This window comes from Lycium barbarum, chromosome 2 (genome assembly GCF_019175385.1).
Source record: "Lycium barbarum isolate Lr01 chromosome 2, ASM1917538v2, whole genome shotgun sequence".
NCBI lineage: Eukaryota > Viridiplantae > Streptophyta > Magnoliopsida > Solanales > Solanaceae > Lycium > Lycium barbarum.
Window position 1 is genome coordinate 118,090,593 of NC_083338.1, and position 20,889 is coordinate 118,111,481.

Sequence of the window (20,889 nt, forward strand, 5' to 3'; positions counted from 1 at the left end):
CTTTAGTTTCTGATTAGTTCCTGCCAGTGTTTTAAAAGGCGTTTTGGGGGCGTGCCTTGGGGCGGGGCGTACCAAAAATACCCCGGAGCAATGGTTCGGGGCGAAAGTCTCCAAAGGCGTACGCCCAGCAATTCGGGGCGTACGCCCGGGCGTTTGGAGCGAGTTTTTTTTGTTGGGGCGTAAGCCCAGAAAACTTCTTCAAACTAAAACGAAATTTGTTAAATAAGTCCTTAATATAATTCCCAAATTCTCAAAAGTCAACATGTAATTACTCAAATATTTTAAAAAGGAACTGAAACATTAAATTTAAAAGTCAAGACCTTTTTTTATTGCTAGAATGCCTAATATATATTCTTTTCCAATTATTTATCTTGTCTTCTACTATCTCAAAAAAGTAACGAGCAGTCACTTATACTTGTAAGTAGCATATAATAGATTGTTCTAATTAGTTTTTTTTGTGGGGGTGGAGCATACACACACACACACACATATATATATATAGATATCACTTATTTATAGGTTTCTTCAATTTTTTACGCTATTTCACCTATTTAAAAGTATTTATTATAATTATATCATTTTATAAAATACTAAAAATTAAAACCCCATGGGGCTTACGCCCCATGCCTCGGGGCTTACGCCTCACTGAGGCAGACGTAAAACGCCCCGCCTTACGCCCTCGGCTTTTAAAACACCGATTCCTGCTCATTTTAGTTTTTTTCCTTGTTGCAATAGAGATATGTTTTGTTTATATAAAACCGAGAAAGTTTCCCCAAAATTATTGTGTTCTATTTTATATTCCTCCTAATTTCAGTACTAAATAGTCAGATGCTAACATGTGGATTGTTGAGGAAATAACCAAGGTGTTACTTGCTGATTAGTTGGGTACCACTAATTAGTGGATGGAATCCCCAAGAAGAATTAGAATAGCTGCTCCCACCCCCTTAGGAGGTACAAATAAATGACTAATTAAGCAATTGTACAGATAGCCAATTTTGGCACCCCATTTAAGTCACTGCCTAAGTTTATTATTCTTTTGCGATACACAATTGAAGTTACAAAAATTCAAGGAAGTTACAGATTTTGTCTAAAGTTTGACATGTTATAATGCAAGCATGCTTTCGACATATGTGTCAAAACACTGGCTTGTCAAGACCAAATTTCTAACATATACGTCTGAAGTTTGGATTGCCAAGGCCAAACTTCCACGTTGACTAAACTTCAGACTTATGCCTAACTTCAGACCCGGAGTTATCCATGTCCATTTACCAAATAATTGGCCATGAATCAAGTCATTTATTTAGTAATAATAGATTATTGGCTATGGACGGTTTCAGGAGAGGTAAAGGGAGGCCAAAGAAGTATTGGGGAGAGGTGACTAGACAGGACATGGCGCAGTTTCAGCTTACCAGGACATGACCTTAGATAGGAGGTTGTGGAGGACTCAGATTAGGATAGAAGGCTAGGTTGCTTATCCTTTCATCTTAGTAGTTGTAGTTTTGCTCATTCGTTTATTGACATTTGATTTCTGCTTATATCTGTTGGGCCTTATACTTTGATTATCTTATTTATCTATGGTAGCTAACACTCCTTTCTTTCCAGTCTGTTCTATCATGACTTTCTCGCTTTTGTTATTCCTCGTTTTCATATTGTTTTTGATATGCTTGTCCCTATCTGACTTTTTGTGTTGTTTTCTCTCTTGAGTCGAGGGTCTCTCGGAAACAGCCTCCCTACCTTTCAAGGTGGGGGTAAGGCCTGTGTACACTATACCCTCCCCAGACCCCACAATGTGGGATTCTACTGGGCATGTTGTTGTTGTCTTCTAGTAGTCTTAACAAATAAAAGCACAAAAATCAACTGAAGGGCATAGACCAAACAATTACTAACTGTATCTTTGGTTAATTTAACAACCATTAGATGTGAATACAAGATAATCATGATAAAAGTTTCATATCAACCAAGTATAGGTTTCATGTATTGGCCTTTTTAAAAATGTACAGTAATAAAAAGGAAGCTTGCATAAAAAGGCATAATTACAGACTATTCTCTTGCATATAAAAAATTTCATTATGAAGGGTACATCAACAAATAAATGATAGGTATAGTCCAAACTTATCCTGTTGCGAATTAAGTTGCTCATGAGTCATGAATGTAAGATTAACTCCTTAAACTTTTGTACCTGCAAATTGGAAATAAAGGAGAAGAAAAGGAGAAGCAGCAAAAGGTGGACACAGAAGCTTTTGTCTAAACTTTTCAACATTGGCTATCAGTTAAATAATTTGAAATAATTAGATAGAGTTTAAATAACATGGAAAAGTAGGCTATAGGGTGCAATTCCTACACTTAAATGGGGATTTTGACCCCTAAAATAACATTGGCCATAAAAAGTGGAACTGAAATATATAAGGGGTGGATTCTTCTTAGCCTCGCAGTCTGTTAGTGAAAGAATAGTATCCAAAAACTCTCCTCACTAAACCTAATATCCTATTAGTGCTTTCAGTTAGGAAGTTGGGCTAATTGTTAGACTAACCATTTCACAATTTATAGTTCAGACACGTGAGAGTGAGTGGAATGAGAGCACCAAGCAGTCAGAAAAGAATGCAGGAAGGTAGCATCAGTACAACAACACGTACTAATAGGCATCATAGACCGATAACAATTAGCTAACATATATATAAGAAAGAAACTGAAAGATAGGCATCTAAGCAATCAAATATACAGTCACTAAGCACATCCACATCAGTCACTAAGCACATCCTCGTAAGACTCGCAGTAATGTGAACCACACTAGATCTCAGTAGTCTACAGCCACAGCCTAGGCAAAAACCTCTAGTCCTTGAATCCATTAAGTGTGTAGGTAAGTGATTAACAACCACGCAGCATCTCAAATGAATCAACAACTATCCTTCCATTTCCATTGATAAGTGAGATATCAAGAGAGAGATGAATGCAAATACAAGTCACAAACATAGCAAATATGGAGACAGGCCCACAATAACACCTTATGGAACCAACCTAATTGGATTTCACCTCCACACCACTAGCCATTCCGCACATAGTCCAGAGATGGCTACTATATCAAGTATGTCCAAAGAATCACAGATGTTTCCTTCTCACCTATTCACAGTTAATATCAATGTATCATGGAAAATAAGGATGAATGCAATGCAAAATAACAATACTAAGTGAATCATATCAATCCCAGTCGTGCCACACGTGGACACATTTCACAATATCAATATCAAGTCAAGTCCTTTCCTCTATCTATGATAATGTCAAGACAAGTTACAACCGTATCATAATCACAATATGGCAACTAAGTACAAGTCCAATATCACACACATGGCAACAAGCCAATAAATCACAAGAAGGCAACAAGCCCACGAATTAGTCAACAATACCAACCTAAGAATATCCATCCCAACTTCATACCTGAAGGCTTAACATGCTTTCTCCGTCAATAAGTAACTTCTACATATGATTCTCTAACTGAAGGGTAAGCCTTAACCTACCTCGCTGCTGAACTGAAGCCACGAATAATCAGATCTGATCCTTTTCCTTTCGAAGAACCTCTGAATACTCAAATTCTAGCCATTATCGAATTCTAAGTTAGAAACGAGAAACAACGGTACCCATATTTCTATACATTCGTTCGAATCAAAATCAACTAAGTAAAAAAGGGAAAATGGCCCACAAGGGTAAAACGGGTATTTCAAAGATGGAATAGGTAACCCAATGTTTTAGAAGTTTAATTCTACTCCCCAATCGCTAAATTAGCTCAAGTATAGATCAATTTTATCATTCAAATCAAAACCCTCAATTAGGGTATAAACCCTAACTTTCAATTCTTCAACTATAATGAAAGGTTCAAGCACATTGGTTACTAATTCATCAAATTCCATGCTTAGACTACTCCAATTCATCAATTAATCTCATACTGGAAGACTAAATATCAACTAATAAAGTAAAGGTCAAAACCCATCTTCTTCCTTAAGTCCTTTAGACTTTCTACCATAGATTCATGCTTAATAAAGAAAATCTAGGTTAGAGAACTTACCCTCAAGAAAAATCCACTTAGAACCTCTTTAATTCGTCGTAAAGACACTTAGGAGAAATAATATTTGGAATGGGAAATGAAAGGTTTTCACTAAGCATTAAATAGAATCTGATTCTGAGTTTCCTGCCGTAGCGGTAATGGGTCCGCTACAGCGGGACCACTCCAGCGATACCTGCATAGCCACCCCACCCCCTTTTTTAATGTAAGAGGAAGTTATGTTTTTGAATGTATGTTGAAATGTAAGGGGAAGTTATGTTAGATTGTTGTTTAAGGATGGTAGATGTTGTTTATCTATTTATGTTTGTTTAAATTATAAAATAAAAATTAATTATTTTTTAGTTAACAAAATTAACACAATAACTGGATATTGGATGGTTGAACCTTCGTAACTCAATCAAATAAATATTTATGGGTTTATATCTGGATGTATACCTCTTTTAATTGAAAAGAGGAGACAGAGGATAAGTCTGGATTTAAGGAACCTTATGCATAGATGCATCTAAAATAACTTGTCAACAACCCTATTAATTGTGTTATTTGTATCCGTGAAAGCATTGGGTGAGACAATAACTGGATATCGGATGGTTGAACCTTCGTAATGCATCTATTGGTAGTTCAACCAAATAAATATTTCTAGGTTTATATTTGGAGTTATACCTCATTTAATTGAAAAAAAGAAGACAGAGGATAAGTTGGGATTTAAGGCACCTTATGCATAGATGCATATAAAACAACTTCTCAACCACCCTATTAATTGTGTAATTTGTATCCGTGAAAGCATTGAGTGATTCTGTGGACTAGCAAGAAATACACGTGTACCAAGGCTTGAAGGCCATTGGCTAGGCGTGCTTGAGGAAATGATATAAGTTCTCTTGATTCTATATGTTGTCCACATTCTTCTTTTGTTCGTCTCCATTTTTTTTTTGTAAGTATGTGTATGTTCAAAGTTCTCACTCGGGTTTTCTATGTTTTTAACGATTCTTCGCTTGTTTCTTCACTTGTGTGCACAAAAGGAATATGGAACGCATTCCCCGTCATACTGGAAAAGATCCTCACTCAATTTGATGACACCAACACATTGATTATGAGCCGCTTGAGTTCTTTGGAAGCTGGGATTGATCATTTAAACGTTCGTCTGGATGAAAGGCTAGAAGACATTAATCAACGAATGACCACCTTGGAGAGAAAGATCGTTGAAGTCAAGCAGCGCCACGATATGCTACTTGATGGTCTTAATGCAATTGTTGTCAACCTGGAAATGATTTCCCAGAAGCACCCTTGATGCTATGACGCCTGTTTACTAAATTTAAGTTAAATGCAAATGAGGTTGTTACAATTTCTGGGTTGTGGTCTATTTATTTATGTTAAGAAAACTTTGTATTAAACAACTTTCATCTAGAAGGCAGTTGGTGCGTCCCCATATATTACTATTACTATTACTATTACTATTAATATTACTATTATTATTGCTATTATTACTATTCCTATTATTACTATTCCTATTATTATTATTATTATATTGAACCTTCTTACAGTTTACAAAATGGGTCAACCATTCCGTCGCTCATGGAATTTTGCTTGTTGGATCCTTCATATAAGTAACTGAAGGGTCAACCAAGAGTCAATCATGCGCTTTTGTATTACTTGATCCTTATAACGGCATCGCCTGACGGCTCAACCAACAACACTTTAGAGTACTAACAATTGAACAATAACCCTCAAGCATTGTAATATATGATCAAAATCATGCTTTCAAGTATTCCCTCCAACAAACAAAATTAGTATTCAAAGACAGAGGCTTCTTGGCTATCGAGATTGAGATCTAGCAGGCCCACATGTTGTGACGTTCCATCACCATTTTGCTGAAATGGGAGTTAGGGGAATTCAAAGCTAATCCATAAGTCTAATTAATTAATTAAGATAAGATAAACTAACAATCCAAAACAGCACCTCATTATTTTGTTGCAGTGGGGTTTAGACCAAATTCAAAGTCAAGCCAAGTAATTCCAATGACATTAATTAAAATAAACTGACAATGCAAAACAGTACCTCATTTCTTGCTCTTGTCGAACCGGCGCGCCGTCGATTTGCAGTACCCCTTCCTCTTCCTCCATCTTGTGATGCTCCATCATCATTTTGCTGCAATGAGGGTTAGACCAAATTTAAAATTAAACCAAGTAATTCTAATGACGTTAATTAAAATAAACTATCAATGCAAATGCAAGACCTTCATTAACTACCTATACATCCTGTAATCCTCCATCATATTAGGGTAATCTACAAGAAAGAACTTTTTTCAAGTGGTGTCGTACAACATCTTTTCTCCACCTTGTCAAAACATACCTATAGTCCAAGTATTTAATCTTCTTATGTGCCATCACCTTAAGTATATGACAGCAAACCATCCCTCTTGATTCAAAGCACTTGGAATTGCAGTCAAAATGTTCACCCTGTATAGTGTGTTTAACCCTGTAGACAAATTGATTTTCATAAAAATCATTTCTAATTGAGGAATCTGTTATGTCGTACTTCTCTACTCCTTCCATAGCTTGCTCATCCTCAACTAGTCTTAATTCATAGTGATACAACCTCTTTAACAAATATTGAAAATTTTAAAAAATTATGCGGGTATAAGCATCTCGGAGCTGCACCTCCCATGAGCACATAGACTCGCAAGTTGTTTTAGTGTAACGAGATTTATGCTCAGAATCCAACTCTTTTCGTACCTATTTCTCAATGCTAACTCATACTGCTGAACAAACTGTTTCAGCGTGCTTCTATGGCTGATAAATCCATCGAGTTAGGCATGCATTCCCTCACTTCTCTGTGTTGATAACATCCCAGCCCAGAAGTGGTCGTTAAGGTATACTGGCACCCATCTTTGCCTTTCTGAGAACAACTTACTGAACCAATTATTTTCTTTTAGTTCATATTTCACAATAAAATCACCCCATTTTTGCTGGAACTCTTCACTGGTAATGCTATCAAGAACAATGTTTTTGAATTCATACTTGGCGACTTTGTATTGACCACCTGCCAACCTTTAGACGATTTGGAAGCTTAGCGAATATGTGCCAAATACAATATATGTGAATTGTATCATTTTCAAAAACTTCACTAACACCTGCCTTAATGCTTTCACATTGGTTAGTAAAGATAGCCTTTGGAGCAACTTGTTTCATGGCTTTTAGCCATGTTTCAAAATTCAATTTGTAATTCTTTGCATCCTCATTGGTAAGAAGAGCACATCCCAAAAGTATAGACTGGTTGTGACGATTAATACCAACAAAAGAAGAAAATGGCATGTTATACCTATTCACACGGTAGGTTGTATCGAAGCAGATAACGTCATTGAACTCCTCATACGTATATTTTGCAGTGGAAGTGAATGCATACGGCACTTTTAATCCTATAACACTATCTATTTCCATAGACTAGAAAAATTTATCATCCTTTGTCTGCATGTCACAAAAGAAATTTCATAAAGCATTTGTATCACCTGCTATCAATTCTGACCTCCTGGCCTATTCAATATAATTTCTACAGTCCTTTGGGTTACAACCCATATTTTCCGGCCCACCAGATTGAACCTCCAAAAGTCTCACGCTCTTGCAAGGTCTTAAGCCAGCTCTGTCATTAGCTTCAAGAGTCCTCTTTATAGATTTACTAATAGATCTGTGTCCAACCATATACAACGACATGCTAGAGTTCAATTGATGAATATGGTCGCTACATACCTTAGTAACCATCCATGAACCATCTATCTGCTTAACGACATTAACTTAGTCTTACATCCAACCCTCTTGGTGTATTTTGCTTAGTTGGTTTCCTGGACTTGTCACGAAAAAAATAAGCATACGAACGAAATTTGATTGTTCTTTTCACCACACAAAACCCTCTCATTTTCGTATGTTTTTTATAAAAATCAAATAACGATTCAGCAGATTTGAATATCATACCACGTTGTGGACCTAATAATATTTCCTCTTTAGAATACACTCACTCCATTTCTTCACCCTCTTCGCATTCTCCATGGTGACTGCCAACTGAATCGGTACTAATCTCATTATCTTCTCCAGCAGAATTGCGTTCATCTTCTCCAGCAACTAAATTAATCTCATGCATTATCTTCATTAATCTCATTGTATACGTTTTGATTGCCAACTGAATTAATCTCATTATCTTCATTGATCAAGTTGTCTTCCGATGTCAATCCTAGATGCTCGTATAACGTAAACCTAATAGGATCAAATTGGTTATCTTGATTGGGGTTCATTTAAGTGAGAATGTTTAACACAATAGAGGTTATGGCGACAAAGTTTGCGTGATCAGGTCTTCTCTAGGTTTTTTTTTTTTTTTTAATCTTCTATATGATCGAGGTTTTTTTTTTATCTTTTATATGAAGGGTCAACTGAAAATGAAGGGAAAAATTTTCTACTTTTTTTATTCGTATATGTATTGAATTCCTATACGTATAACAAAGTATAGAAAAGAAGAAAAGTTACCTCGATCAGTGCAACTATATCTTAAACGTGCTTAAGATTGATTTGTCTTAACTGTTGTGAAGGTTAAAATTAAGGCAGAAGGGTCTAGGACCCCCCTAAACTTGTCGATTTTTATTCAGTATACATCTAAACTTTACGTTGGCCTAATTACCCCCCTCAACTTGAAAATATGATAGCCTGGACCCCCCTAGACGCTGATGTGGCAAAGAGCGTGGATACAGTCTCTTTTAGGTGCGTGGATGGGTGAAAAATAAAAAAATCAGCTTCCAAATGGGGTATTTTTCAACTATTAATTGCCACATAATCAATATAATGATTTTATTTGATCCAATTGTATTTCTTATTGGTTTCTCTTAATACACATTGCATATTTTATCCAAATTGTGTTTTTTTCTTTTTCGATATGATGATTATTTATTTTAGCTATGTATTTTTTTTCTTTTTTCGGATCCAAATCTAAATAACTTAGTTGAAAGTTTCAACTTGAAATTCTATTTATTTTATTCAAATAAAAATAAGGTTTAGCAAAAGTAATGAAGTTTAGACGGTGTATTTTTTACAAAAATATTGTGTATTTTTCTTTTCATGCAAGTACTATTTATTTCAACTGTGCATTATTTTTTTTGGGTCAAATTCATAAAATATTTGGTTAATATTTTATTTGATTTCTTTTTTAGATTCAATGATTATTTTTTCTTACTGTGTATTCTTCTTTTCCTGGCCAAATATATAAAAAATAACTTGATTAGAATATCATTATCTTTAGGCAAATAAAAAAATTATAGTCAAAATATTTATATAAAAATAACTTGATTAGAATATCATTATCTTTAGGCAAATAAAAAAATTATAGTCAAAATCTTTTCAAGTTCTTTTTTTTTTACAGATTTGGCCAGAAAAAGATGATTCAAATAATTGTTGAACTTAAAAAGTAAAAAATATATATTTTATCCTTTAAAAAATGCCACATGGACAAAAAAATCCATGTGGCAGCGCGTGTTGACCACCTCCATGGGTTGTCAGCGTCCAGGGGGGTCGTGCCTATCATATTTTCAAGTTTAGGGGGGGGGGGGGGGAGGGGTAATTAGGCTAACGTAAAATTTAGGTGTACACTGAATAAAAATCGACAAGTTCAGGGGTTCTAGACCCTTCTGCCTAAAATTAACCTTTGTTTGGATGTTAAGTTGGTGAAGGTTAATTAACCATCTTTGGCCTGTTAAGGGCATATAAGACCTTTCACTTTGTCTGCCCAAGCGTTTCTGGCCAATTAGCACTTCCCAAAATGAAAATGTATTTTAGTACAGTGAACGTCAACGGAGGGAGTATTGGAGTAGTAATTTATAGATTTCTAACTTCTGTTCCTTTCCGTATTCTCGGGTCAACTATATAGGAGTACATTTTAAAAACGCCTTAGAATTTATAAAGAACACCCAATCACTCTCAATTGCATTCCCCAGGTCACCTATATTTTTTAAGACTTAATAATATACTCAAGAACGTGTAATCACTCTCAATTGTATTCCCCAGGTCAATTATATATTTTTTAAAGACGACTTACAATAATATATTAAAGAACATGCAATCAGTCTCAATTATATAGTTCAAATCACTAGAATAACAAATTTCAAGAACCTGAAGCTACGCACCTTCTGTTTACCCCGACTTTAGATAATCAATTAAATTTGTAAGTGAGATATAGGATATGTGGATGAAGTTTAATCTATTTTGGGTTTATGAGATACAATTATGGATTTGCGTGCTATAGCATGTATACGTGAATATATACGGTAATGATTTAAATAAAGATATGGATGTTTATGATTAAGCCAACTATGTTAAATGGATAAGCATAAAATGCCACTGATCCAGACCAAAATTGAGAGAGCTTCAATATATTTTCTATTAAAATGTTCTTGATCTTGGAAAAGCTAACCCTCAAAAGTAGGGAAATGCCTCATATTTATAGTTTTGCCTTATGAGCTTTGCATACAACATAAATCCTTTTTCAGAATAAAGTAAACCCTAAAAGGATAAGGTTGGGCTGTACGGTCTGACACCCGTACGGTCGCCGGTACAATGTGACAGAACGATGTTGACGCGTGGCGATTTTATAACTGATTATCCGGACTAACGGCCACGATCAACTCGGTCATACTGAAACCGGAACAACGGCCACGATCAACTCGGTCATGCTGAAACCGGACCAACGGCCACGATCAACTCGGTCATGCTGAAACCGGACCAGCTATGATGCGGAGTTTGGTCCGGTGATACCGGACCAAACAAATTCGCTTCACTTTTCTCAGGTCAGCCGGTGCAATATCACCAGTTCTAAGGGAAGACTCGGTGATCATGCTTGTCTCTTCTTATCTCCGATCCCCGGTCTCATCGGTCTTGCATATATCCGGTTTTTACCGTATACAGATAGTCCCCACACTTCCCGGACTGTAGTTTTACCGGAGTAACGGGAAGTGGATGAATCAACAAACCGATGGTGCCATAAGCCCGTTCTTATCTTTAAATTTTTAGCGGGAACAGTTGTGTCACGTCCCTCTGCCGTCATCCACGTGTCTCACCCCGAGTGGTCGACTTTGGAAACCGTCGTAACGCACGTCTCTTCAACTCATGTCTCATTAATTGTGGGACACGTGTCACCCCCCGGTTGGCTGGCTTCTGTAACTGTTTCAGTCCCCCATGCCTATATAAGGCTTTTAACCCTCTCATTTTACCACTTTCACTTCTACTTCTTACTTCTCCACCTCTGATCGTCTTCCTCTTCCATTTTCTTACTTATTTTGATTGCCAAAACAGACTAACTTTGTCAACTTCTCTATTGTTGTTCTTTGATCGAAAGTGCTACTTTGCTTTTTCTCTCACTTCGCCATTTTGAAATTTTCTCTCAACTTCTTCTTCACTCTTATTTTTTGTAACTTGTTCCTTCTCCCTCATCGAGTTCACCGAATCTCCTTTTTCATTATCTAATTCAAATGTCTGCCAACACCGAAACCACCTCCCAGGATGTTCCCTCGGTTTCTTCTCAAGGAACCGAGCCAACTTCACAACCCAAGGAAACAATCGTCGTTGAGCCCACTGCTTTGGACATTGTACCATCCAAACCCAACTATAACAAGGAGTTTGAAGTTGAGAAGCCTTCTCCGGTCGCTGATAGAGGGTTTGATGTAAGGCGGTATCCATCGTCCATTACTGAGGACAGCCTTGATCAAGTCCGGGTTGATTGCAGATGGGATAACCGTTCGGTGCAAGTGTTTGCCCCCAGACCCGACCAATCGATCACCGATCATCGGGGGGGGGGCTTCCTGTACGTTTACACCTATCCTTTTACACTCAAGCTCGACCCCCCAATCGACCTGGTTATTTTGGACATGTGCCAGACATATAATGTAACCTTGGCCCAGATTGGTCCGATAGTCTGGAGGACCGTGGCCTGCCTCCGGCTGTTGGCCAACAACGAGAAGAAGGAGTTTATGATGGCTCACTTCATCCGATTATATTCCCCGAGGTTGTTCCGAGGGGGTGTGATAAAGCTCGCCAAGCGAAGCCGGAACTCGATCTTTTCGAAGATGGATGAAGACAGAGACCGAGGTTGGCTAGAGCGCTACGTCCAGGTAAGGACCACGAACATTATTCCGGCCAACTATATGCCCTTTCCGGAGAGGTGGAATGATAATCGTAAGTTTCTTCATTCTTTTAATAGTTACCCTTGAACGCTTTGTCAAACGCTTGCACTTTCGTATTAACACGATTCATCCCCTTCTTTATACCAGCCGTGGCATGGATACCCCCGGCTGTTCGGAACATGAATGAATGGGTTGGTGCTCTCCTTAGCCAACACACCCATGAAGCACGGACATGGGGACTCTTGTCGCGTGGCCGATGGGTGGCTCAAAACCACGGTAATACTATGCTTGATTTGGAACACATTATATCCTCATCTTTTTCTTTTCCCTTTTATAACATCTTCAGTATTCAGGTTTACCCAAGGGCTCGGTGGACCCAAGACGGAAGCCAGCAGCCGAACCTGCTGCGTCGGCACCCGAATTTGATTCAGCGGGTATCCCGTATTATTGCTGCTGCCAACAAAAGGAGGAGAAATCCCTCGGACAAAAGGCAGAAATCGAAAAAGAGGGCAAGAAGCGTCGTTTCGACTCTAAGAGACGAAACAGAGCCCGATTTCCTTATTCGGAGGGTCGGTGTGACTCTCTCCGTTAACTCTATACCGGAGGAGGATACAACCATTCCGCCTTTTCTTTCTGTCGGGGAAGAACTGTCAGCTCCGGCATTGCACACAGGTGGGGAAGAAGTTCTTTACCCAACTCCTCTAAGGTCAATTGAATATGTTGACATTTCAGGTGATGCTTCATCCGAGGAGACCCCCCTGCAAAGGACCAGAAGATCCGGGCATGCACCAACTGCCGAGGCCGAACAGAGGGCTGAGCCAGTCCTCGAGACCGAGGTTCCATTGGATACCGGTTCAACACCTGCCGAGGACCCAATTACAACACCCGAGGCACCCACTCCTACCGAAGCTGCCGGAGTTGTTCCGGCTTCTCTTACTCCTGCTCCGAGGTCGGACAACCTCGATGATATGTTCTTGGATACCCCTCCTGCAACCGGGAAAGCTGCTGGTTTCGGACATCTCCCTATCCCTTGAGTCACGACGGCAGCCGGCCGGGCCACCGAGACTGGTTCGAGAGATAGCCTGGTGCGTATCTTCCCGGCCCCGAGTGTGGAACCTAGAAGGACCAGATCGGTTATGGTCACCGTCCTTGAGGATTGCCGCTTTTTGTCTTGTCCGGTGGGAGTAGCTAGCTATCTGAGGCCCCTCGTCTCGGACTCGGATAAGCAAAAGATGACCGGAGTCCCTTGGTAGAGTCTCATTAACGAGGGCAATACGCCGACAATCGAGTTAGCTTATCAGCTTATCCTTGCATAATTCAATGTGAATTTTAGCTTCTCATTTATCCAAGTTTAACTTCTCATTTCTTTTACAGAGTGTGGTGCTCGTCAATGAAGCCTTCATCCGTGCTCAGCAAGAAGTTGACGACCTTAAGGGCCACCTGGATGCCCAGGGTCGAGAAACAGAGAAGTTCCAGCACCTTTTGCAAGTGAAGGAGGATAAATTGAATCGAGCTGTTGCCCTTTCCAACCTTCAACCCGAGCTCGAAGCAGCGAAGGCCGAAAACCTTCAATTAAAGGATGAGTTGGCCGGAATGGTCAAGAAAAATCGACTTCTAGAAGCGGACAAGGTCGGCCTTAGCCAAGATAATGCTCGTTTTTCTTCGAGGCTTGGTGAAATCGAAGCCACTATCTCTCAACTCCGGGGGGAGCTTGACTCGGTCAAGACTGATGCCGTGAACATGGCCGAGAGTCATCGGCTGCTTGAATCCGAGAGTGCTAAGTATAAGGAGAGGATGAGGGTATTCGAGCAAAAAGCCGATGATAGGGCCCGGATATGCGACTAGCTGAAAACCGAACTCGAGAAGACAGCCGAGGCTAATGACCTTCTCAAAGCCGAGTTCGAGGCGGCTATTCAAATCCAAAGAATCCTCGATAAAGAGAGAGATGAATTAGTGGCCAAGATGGCCCAGGATGAGGCCGATTTGGCAGAAGTCCTTAGGAGTGTGGAGGCTGCTGAGACTCATACCACGATTGCGGTGGAGTATGAACGGTGGAAGTCCCGGAGGGCCACCCTTGAGCAAGCCGAACATGGTTTTGCGGATCTCCCAGCCCTGATACTCGAAGCTAAACGGACCGAGGAAGAAGCCAAGAGAGCCCTTGATACTGATTCCGAAGATTCTGAGCGAACAATATCCGAGCATTCTGGATCCAGCTGCACCTGATAGATCAGGGCCTGCACTTAGCCTTTATTTTGTCTTTGCCTTTTTGGCTTGATTTTTGTTTTTCAAATTCGTAGGAATTTCAGGTGTAAAAAACCTTACATATAAGGAATGTGCCTTTTTCTTGTTGACTTTCTTTATTCTTCGATCTGTGTTTAGTATGACTTTAGCTCGGAGATATTTTTCCGATTTTATGCCTCGTTATCAGCTTTTCACTTTGTCCGGCATAATTTGTCCGGGGATTTGATCAAGTTATTTTCCCATGGGACTTAATTATGCTTTGTGAATTCAGACGTCTCCGAATCACATTAGGCATTTTAGGGCCGATATTTTTTCGCCCGTTCATTCATTATGGATTAGGTTCGAACACCTGAATCCCAGCCTTAGCAAATTCTGATATAGCAGTCCCCATTCAAGGGTGTTAAAGATTTTGGCTTGGTTCAATGTGACCTTGTTGCCTTTGTCGAATTTCGACTGCAGTACCCGGTGTTGGGCATCTGGATAAAGCGATGTCGAAATTCGGCGGTAATCACCGGGGTAGGGTGTTTAACAATAGTCATATCTGAAATGCAATAATCTGAATTTTCAATAATCTTTGCATTGCAAGTATTTATATGTACATGATATGAGGATTTCATCCATTTCCTTCTGTTTTTGCCGTAGCAAATACTAAGTGGACACGATTCATTCTGATCGTTTGGTCCTTACATCGAAACCTAATACAGAAGGTTCGATTTTGGATGAAGGTGAGAAATAAAATTTTGAGGACCCAACGGTGTTCTGCTTTGTTGAGCTGCTTCGTTTTCTGTTTATCGGGGTAAGCCTCGATGTGGGTATAGTAGTCCCCTAGTGTTTATCCGAGCTGCATGATCGGGTAAGCACTATCCAGTCCCACTCGTAGGGTATACCCCCAAGTTTCCGGACACTTAACTTTGTTTTTACCAAGTAACACGTTGTACTTGCTGCCTCATTAAAAACCTAGTCGGAAAACCCAATTTGGGACAAAACCGTACTAAGGAAAAGAGTGCAACACGTGTTTTCAGACCTAACACCTAGCTTCATCCGCTACTTGAATTCCTGCGAAAAAGAAAGATGAGCAAAATATAACACAAGGGCAAGTGTCCATACCTTAGCAGTAATATCTCTTCAAATGCGCCACGCTCCAGTTATTGCGCAACCATTATCCGTCCATGAATTCCAGCTGATACGACCCTTTACCTGTTATTCCGATTATCTTGTACGACCCTTCCCAGTTCGGACCCAACTTACCATCGTTGGGATTCTTGGTGTTCAAAGTAACTTTTCGAAGCACCAAGTCCCCAACTTGGAAATGTCGAAAATTGGCCCTCCGGTTGTAGTACCTTTCCATTCTCTGCTTCTGGGCTGCAATACGGACCAACGCATTTTTGCGAAGTTCATCCGTGAGATCGAGTTTTACAGCCATGGCCTCCTCGTTTGACTCCTCAGTGGTGTACCTGAATCGGAGACTCGGTTCACCAACTTCTACGAGAATGAGGGCTTCGGCCCCGTAGGCCAACGAGAAAGGTGTTTCTCCCGTGCTTGATTTCGATGTGGTTATGTAAGCCCACAATACCTCCGGTAGTACTTCCCTCCAGTGATGCTTTGATGCTTCAAGTCTTTTCCTCAGATTTTGAATTATTGTTTTATTTGTGGATTCCGCCTGTCCGTTCGCACTCGGGTGATACGGAGTTGATAAGATTTTCTTGATCTTTAACCCTTCGAGGAAATCATTGACTTTTCCGCCAACGAACTGTGGTCCCATATGAAGTTAATAACTTCCTTTTCTCTAATCTTTTCGAAGGACTGCGCTTCAACCCATTTGGAGAAATAGTCAGTCATAAACAAAATAAAATGGGTCTTACCTGGTGCCCATGGAAATGGACCAACAATGTCCATTCCCCACTTCATGAAGGGCCAAAGTGATATCACCGAGTGCAGTAACTCCCCGGGCTGATGAATCATCGGGGCATGTCTTTGACACCCGTCACATTTCCGAAAAAAATTCTTCGAATCTTCCTCCATTCGGTTCCAGTAGTAACCGGCTCTGATAATTTTTCGGACTAAGGCTTCAGCACCGGAGTGATTGCCGCAGGTCCCCTTGTGTACTTCTTTCATCACATACTCGATTTCTCCAGGACCCAAACACTTGGCCAGGGGTCCGTAGAAAGACCGTCGATATAATTTCCCGTCTACCAATCAGAACCGTGCTGCTTTTGTCCTTAGTGACCGTGATTTTTTTGGGTCACTCGGGAGCTTTCCATCTTGCAAGTAGTCGATGTATTTATTGCGCCAATCCCAAGTTAAACCAGTGTTTATTTCAGCATGTCCATTTTCTATCGCCGAATTCATCAAGTGCACCATAGTCCCGGGGTTGATTTCTTCCCCTTCGACTGAAGATCCCAAATTAGCCAATGCATTGGCTTCGCTGTTCTGCTCCCTGGGTACATGCTGCATGGTCCATTCTTTAAATCGGTGTAGTATCACTTGGATTTTTTCCAGATACCTTTGCATCCGTTCGTCCTTAACCTCGAAGACGCTATTCACCTGGTTAACGACCAAGAGAGAGTCGCATTTTGCTTCAATTATTTCGGTCCCCATACTCCGAGCTAATTCTAAACCTGCAATCATGTCCTGATACTCGGCTTCATTATTAGTCAATTTAATGGTTCTAATGGATTGTCGAATGGCATCCCCGGCGGGAGTTCTGAGGACGATTCCTAGCCCGGAACCTTTGAGGTTCGAGGCCCCGTCCGTGTGTAACGAACAAATACCCGAAGATATTCTCGAGGTTAGCAAAAGCTCTTTCTCAACCTCGGGGACCATGGCCGGAGTGAAATCTGCCACAAAATCGGCCAATATTTGAGACTTAATGGCCGTCCGAGGCTTATATTCGATATCATATCCGCTAATCTCTACGGCCCATTTAGTTAGTCTACCTGATAATTCCGGTTTGTGCATGATGTTCTTTAAAGTATAAGTAGTCACTACACATATCGGATGGCATTGAAAGTAAGGCTTGAGCTTTCTAGAAACACTTACCAATGCCAATGCCAACTTTTCTAGGTGGGGATAACGGGTCTCCGCATCCCTTAAAGTTCTACTCACATAAAATATAGTGAATTGTGTACCTGATTCTTCTCGGACCAAAACACCACTTATCGCTACCTCGGATACGACAAGATAGAGAAAAAGCTGCTCGTCCGCTTTCGGTGTGTGCGGGCTGGACAAGTACCTTTTCAATTCTTGCAAAGCTCTTTGGCACTCCGGTGTCCAAACGAAGTCATTCTTCTTCCTTAGTAAGGAGAAAAAATGGTGACTTTTATCCGAAGGCCTCAATATGAAACTACTCAGCGCCGTTATCCTTCCGGTGAGCCTCTAAACTCCTTTGACGTTATTCACCACCTCAATATCCTCGATGACTTTGATCTTATCCGGGTTGATTTCAATCCCCCGGTTTGACACCATAAAACCCAAAAATTTGCCAGATCGGACACCGAAGGCACATTTTTCCGGGTTAAGCTTCATGTTGTACTTGTGGAGTACATCGAAGGTTTCCTGCAAATGCTTTAAATGGTCCTCTGTTTCCAGGGACTTGACCACCATGTCGTCAATATAAACTTCTATTATTTTCCCTATTTGTTCTTCGAACATTCCATTAACTAGGCGTTGGTAAGTTGCACCGGTATTTTTTAATCCGAATGGCATGACATTGTAACAGTAAGTCCCATACCGAGTAATAAAGGATGTTTTCTCTTGATTCTCTGGGTGCATCCGGATTTGGTTATACATGAAGTAAGCATCGAGAAAACTTAACATCTCATGTCCGACCGTCGCATCGATCATTCTATCGATGTGAGGCATCGGAAATGAATCCTTCGGGCATGCTTTGTTTAGATCCTTATAATCAACGCACATTCAAAATTTATTACCTTTTTTCGGCACCACCACTACATTAGCTAGCCAGTCCGGGTATTTTACCTCCCGGACAGAGCCTATTTTCAAAAGCTTTGTTACCTCATCCTTTACAAAGGCGTGTTTTGCCTCTGTCATGGGCCTTCTCTTCTGCTTCACTGGGGGGAACCTCCCGTCAAGGCTGAGCTTGTGAGTCGTCACTCCCGGTGGTACACCTGTCATATCTATATGGGACCATGTGAAACAATCGGCATTAGCTTGAAGAAATTTAATTAACTTGTTCCTGAGCTCCGAGGTTAACCCCGTGCCCAGGTATACCTTTCTATCCGATAGATATTCGAACAAGATGATTTGCTCCAACTCCTCTACTGTTGACTTGGTTGCATCCGAGTCATCCGGCAAGACGAACGATCTGGGTACACCGAAATCATCCTCTTCATGTCCCGGGTCCGACCCATTCTGCTCCTTTTGTCGAACCTGTGTACTTTAGTTGCTATTTAGGGTTCTTGCCACCGACTGATTCATCATCTTTTTTATCCGATTTTTTAGGAAGGGATGACGCTTCCTCGACCACGAACATCTCTCTTGTAGCGGGTTGTTCTCCCCGGATGGTTTTTATCCCCTCCCGGGTCGGGAATTTTAGCAGCTGGTGTAATGTCGATGGCACGACCCTCATGCTATATATCCACGGTCTACCCAGCAATGCATTATACTTCATATCCCCTTCGATTACATAGAACACCGTTTGATGAATGGTGCCGTCAATGTTGACTGACAAAGAAATCCCCCCCTTCGTGGTTTCACTTGCCATATTGAATCCACTGAGCACTCGGGCTACCGGTACGATCTGATCGAGTAGCCTTAGCTGTTCAACCACTCTTCACCGAATGATGTTGGCCGAGCTACCTGGGTCAATCAAAATACATTTAACTTCCGATTTAAAAATAAGAATAGAGATTACCAATGCATCATTGTGCGGTTGAATGATGCATTCTTCTTCCTCGTTGTTGAAAGAGATGGAACCCTCGGGTACGTAATCCCGGCTGCACTTCTCACGCACAATGAAAACCTTTATTCGTTTCATCACCGGCCCACGAGGGGTATCGGTACCCCCGATTATCATGTTGATTATATGTTGAGGTTCCACTGGTTCGGCCCGTTTATGATATTTCCTTTCCTTGTAGTGGCCTTTAGCTCGTTCACTTAGCAATTCTCGAAGGTGGCCATTCTTTAGTAACCGAGCCACCTCCTCTCTTAGTTGGCGACAATCTTCAGTTCTGTGCCCATGGGTTCCATGATATTCACACATCACGATCCGGTCCCGCTGGCTCAGGTTTGACCTTAGTGGTCTCGGTCATCTTATTTCTGCGATACGGCCAATAGCCGAGACGAGGTCTGAAGTGTTGACGTTGACGTTATACTCCGATATCCTTGGCAAGTCTTTGTTGCTGGCCGAGCTTCCGACATCACTCCTAAATGAGAGACCTCGATTGTTTGACAGGCGCTCGGTCCGTTTATCACCCCGACCGGAGGATTGGCTCGGGCCAACCCTAGATTTTTCTGACCTGAAGCTTGGCTTTTCCGAATGAGAGTATGGCCGATATCTTTCCCTCGATGGTATTGACTCCGGATCGTAATTTTTCCTCGATCTCTAAGAGCTTTTGTTCATATTTACGGGCCCCGAGGGAAGTTCGAGTTGGTCATCCTCTACCCGAATCTTTGATTCGTATCTGTTATGGACATCCGCCCCGGTCACAGCCTCATATTCCAGCAAGTTTTCCTTTAGTTTGAACGAGGCCGTCGAGCTCCGAGGATTAACCCCTTTAGTAAAAGCTTGTGCAGCCCATTCCTCCGGAACCGGAGGGAGCTCCATCCGTTCCCTTTGGAACCGGTTGACAAATTCACGCAATAACTCATCATCCCTTTGGGCTATACGGAAAATAACTGCCTTACGGGCCTGCACCTTTTTTGGCACCGGCATGAGCTTTTATGAACGCATCCGCGAGCATTTCAAAAGAAGTGATTGAATGCTCGGGCAGATGGTCGTACCAAGTCAATGCTCCCTTCGACAGAGTTTCCCCAAACTTTTTCAACAACACGGATTCAATTTCATCCTCTTCAACATCATTGGCTTTTATGGCACAGGTGTATGAAGTCACGTGTTCCTGAGGGTCCATTGTGCCGTCATATTTCTGGATATCTGGCATTTTGAACCTCTTCCGGATCAATTTCAGAGCCGCACTCGGAGGAAAAGGCCTCTGAATGTACCTCTTCGAATCTGGTCCTTTCAGAGCAGGCGGAGCTCCCGGGATCTGGTCCACCCGAGAGTTATATGTTTCCACCCTCTTCTCAGTCGAGTCTACCCGCTTCACCAATGTTTCGAGCATTCTCAGAACTTCGATAGATGAACCAGCTCCGGACCCATTACTCTCGACCATCCATGTTTCGTTCCTTCTGGGTTCGGCAACACCTTTCGTCCTCTCCGGGGCCGTTTCATCATTTTTGCTTTGCAACTGGGCTATTGCAACTCCTTGTT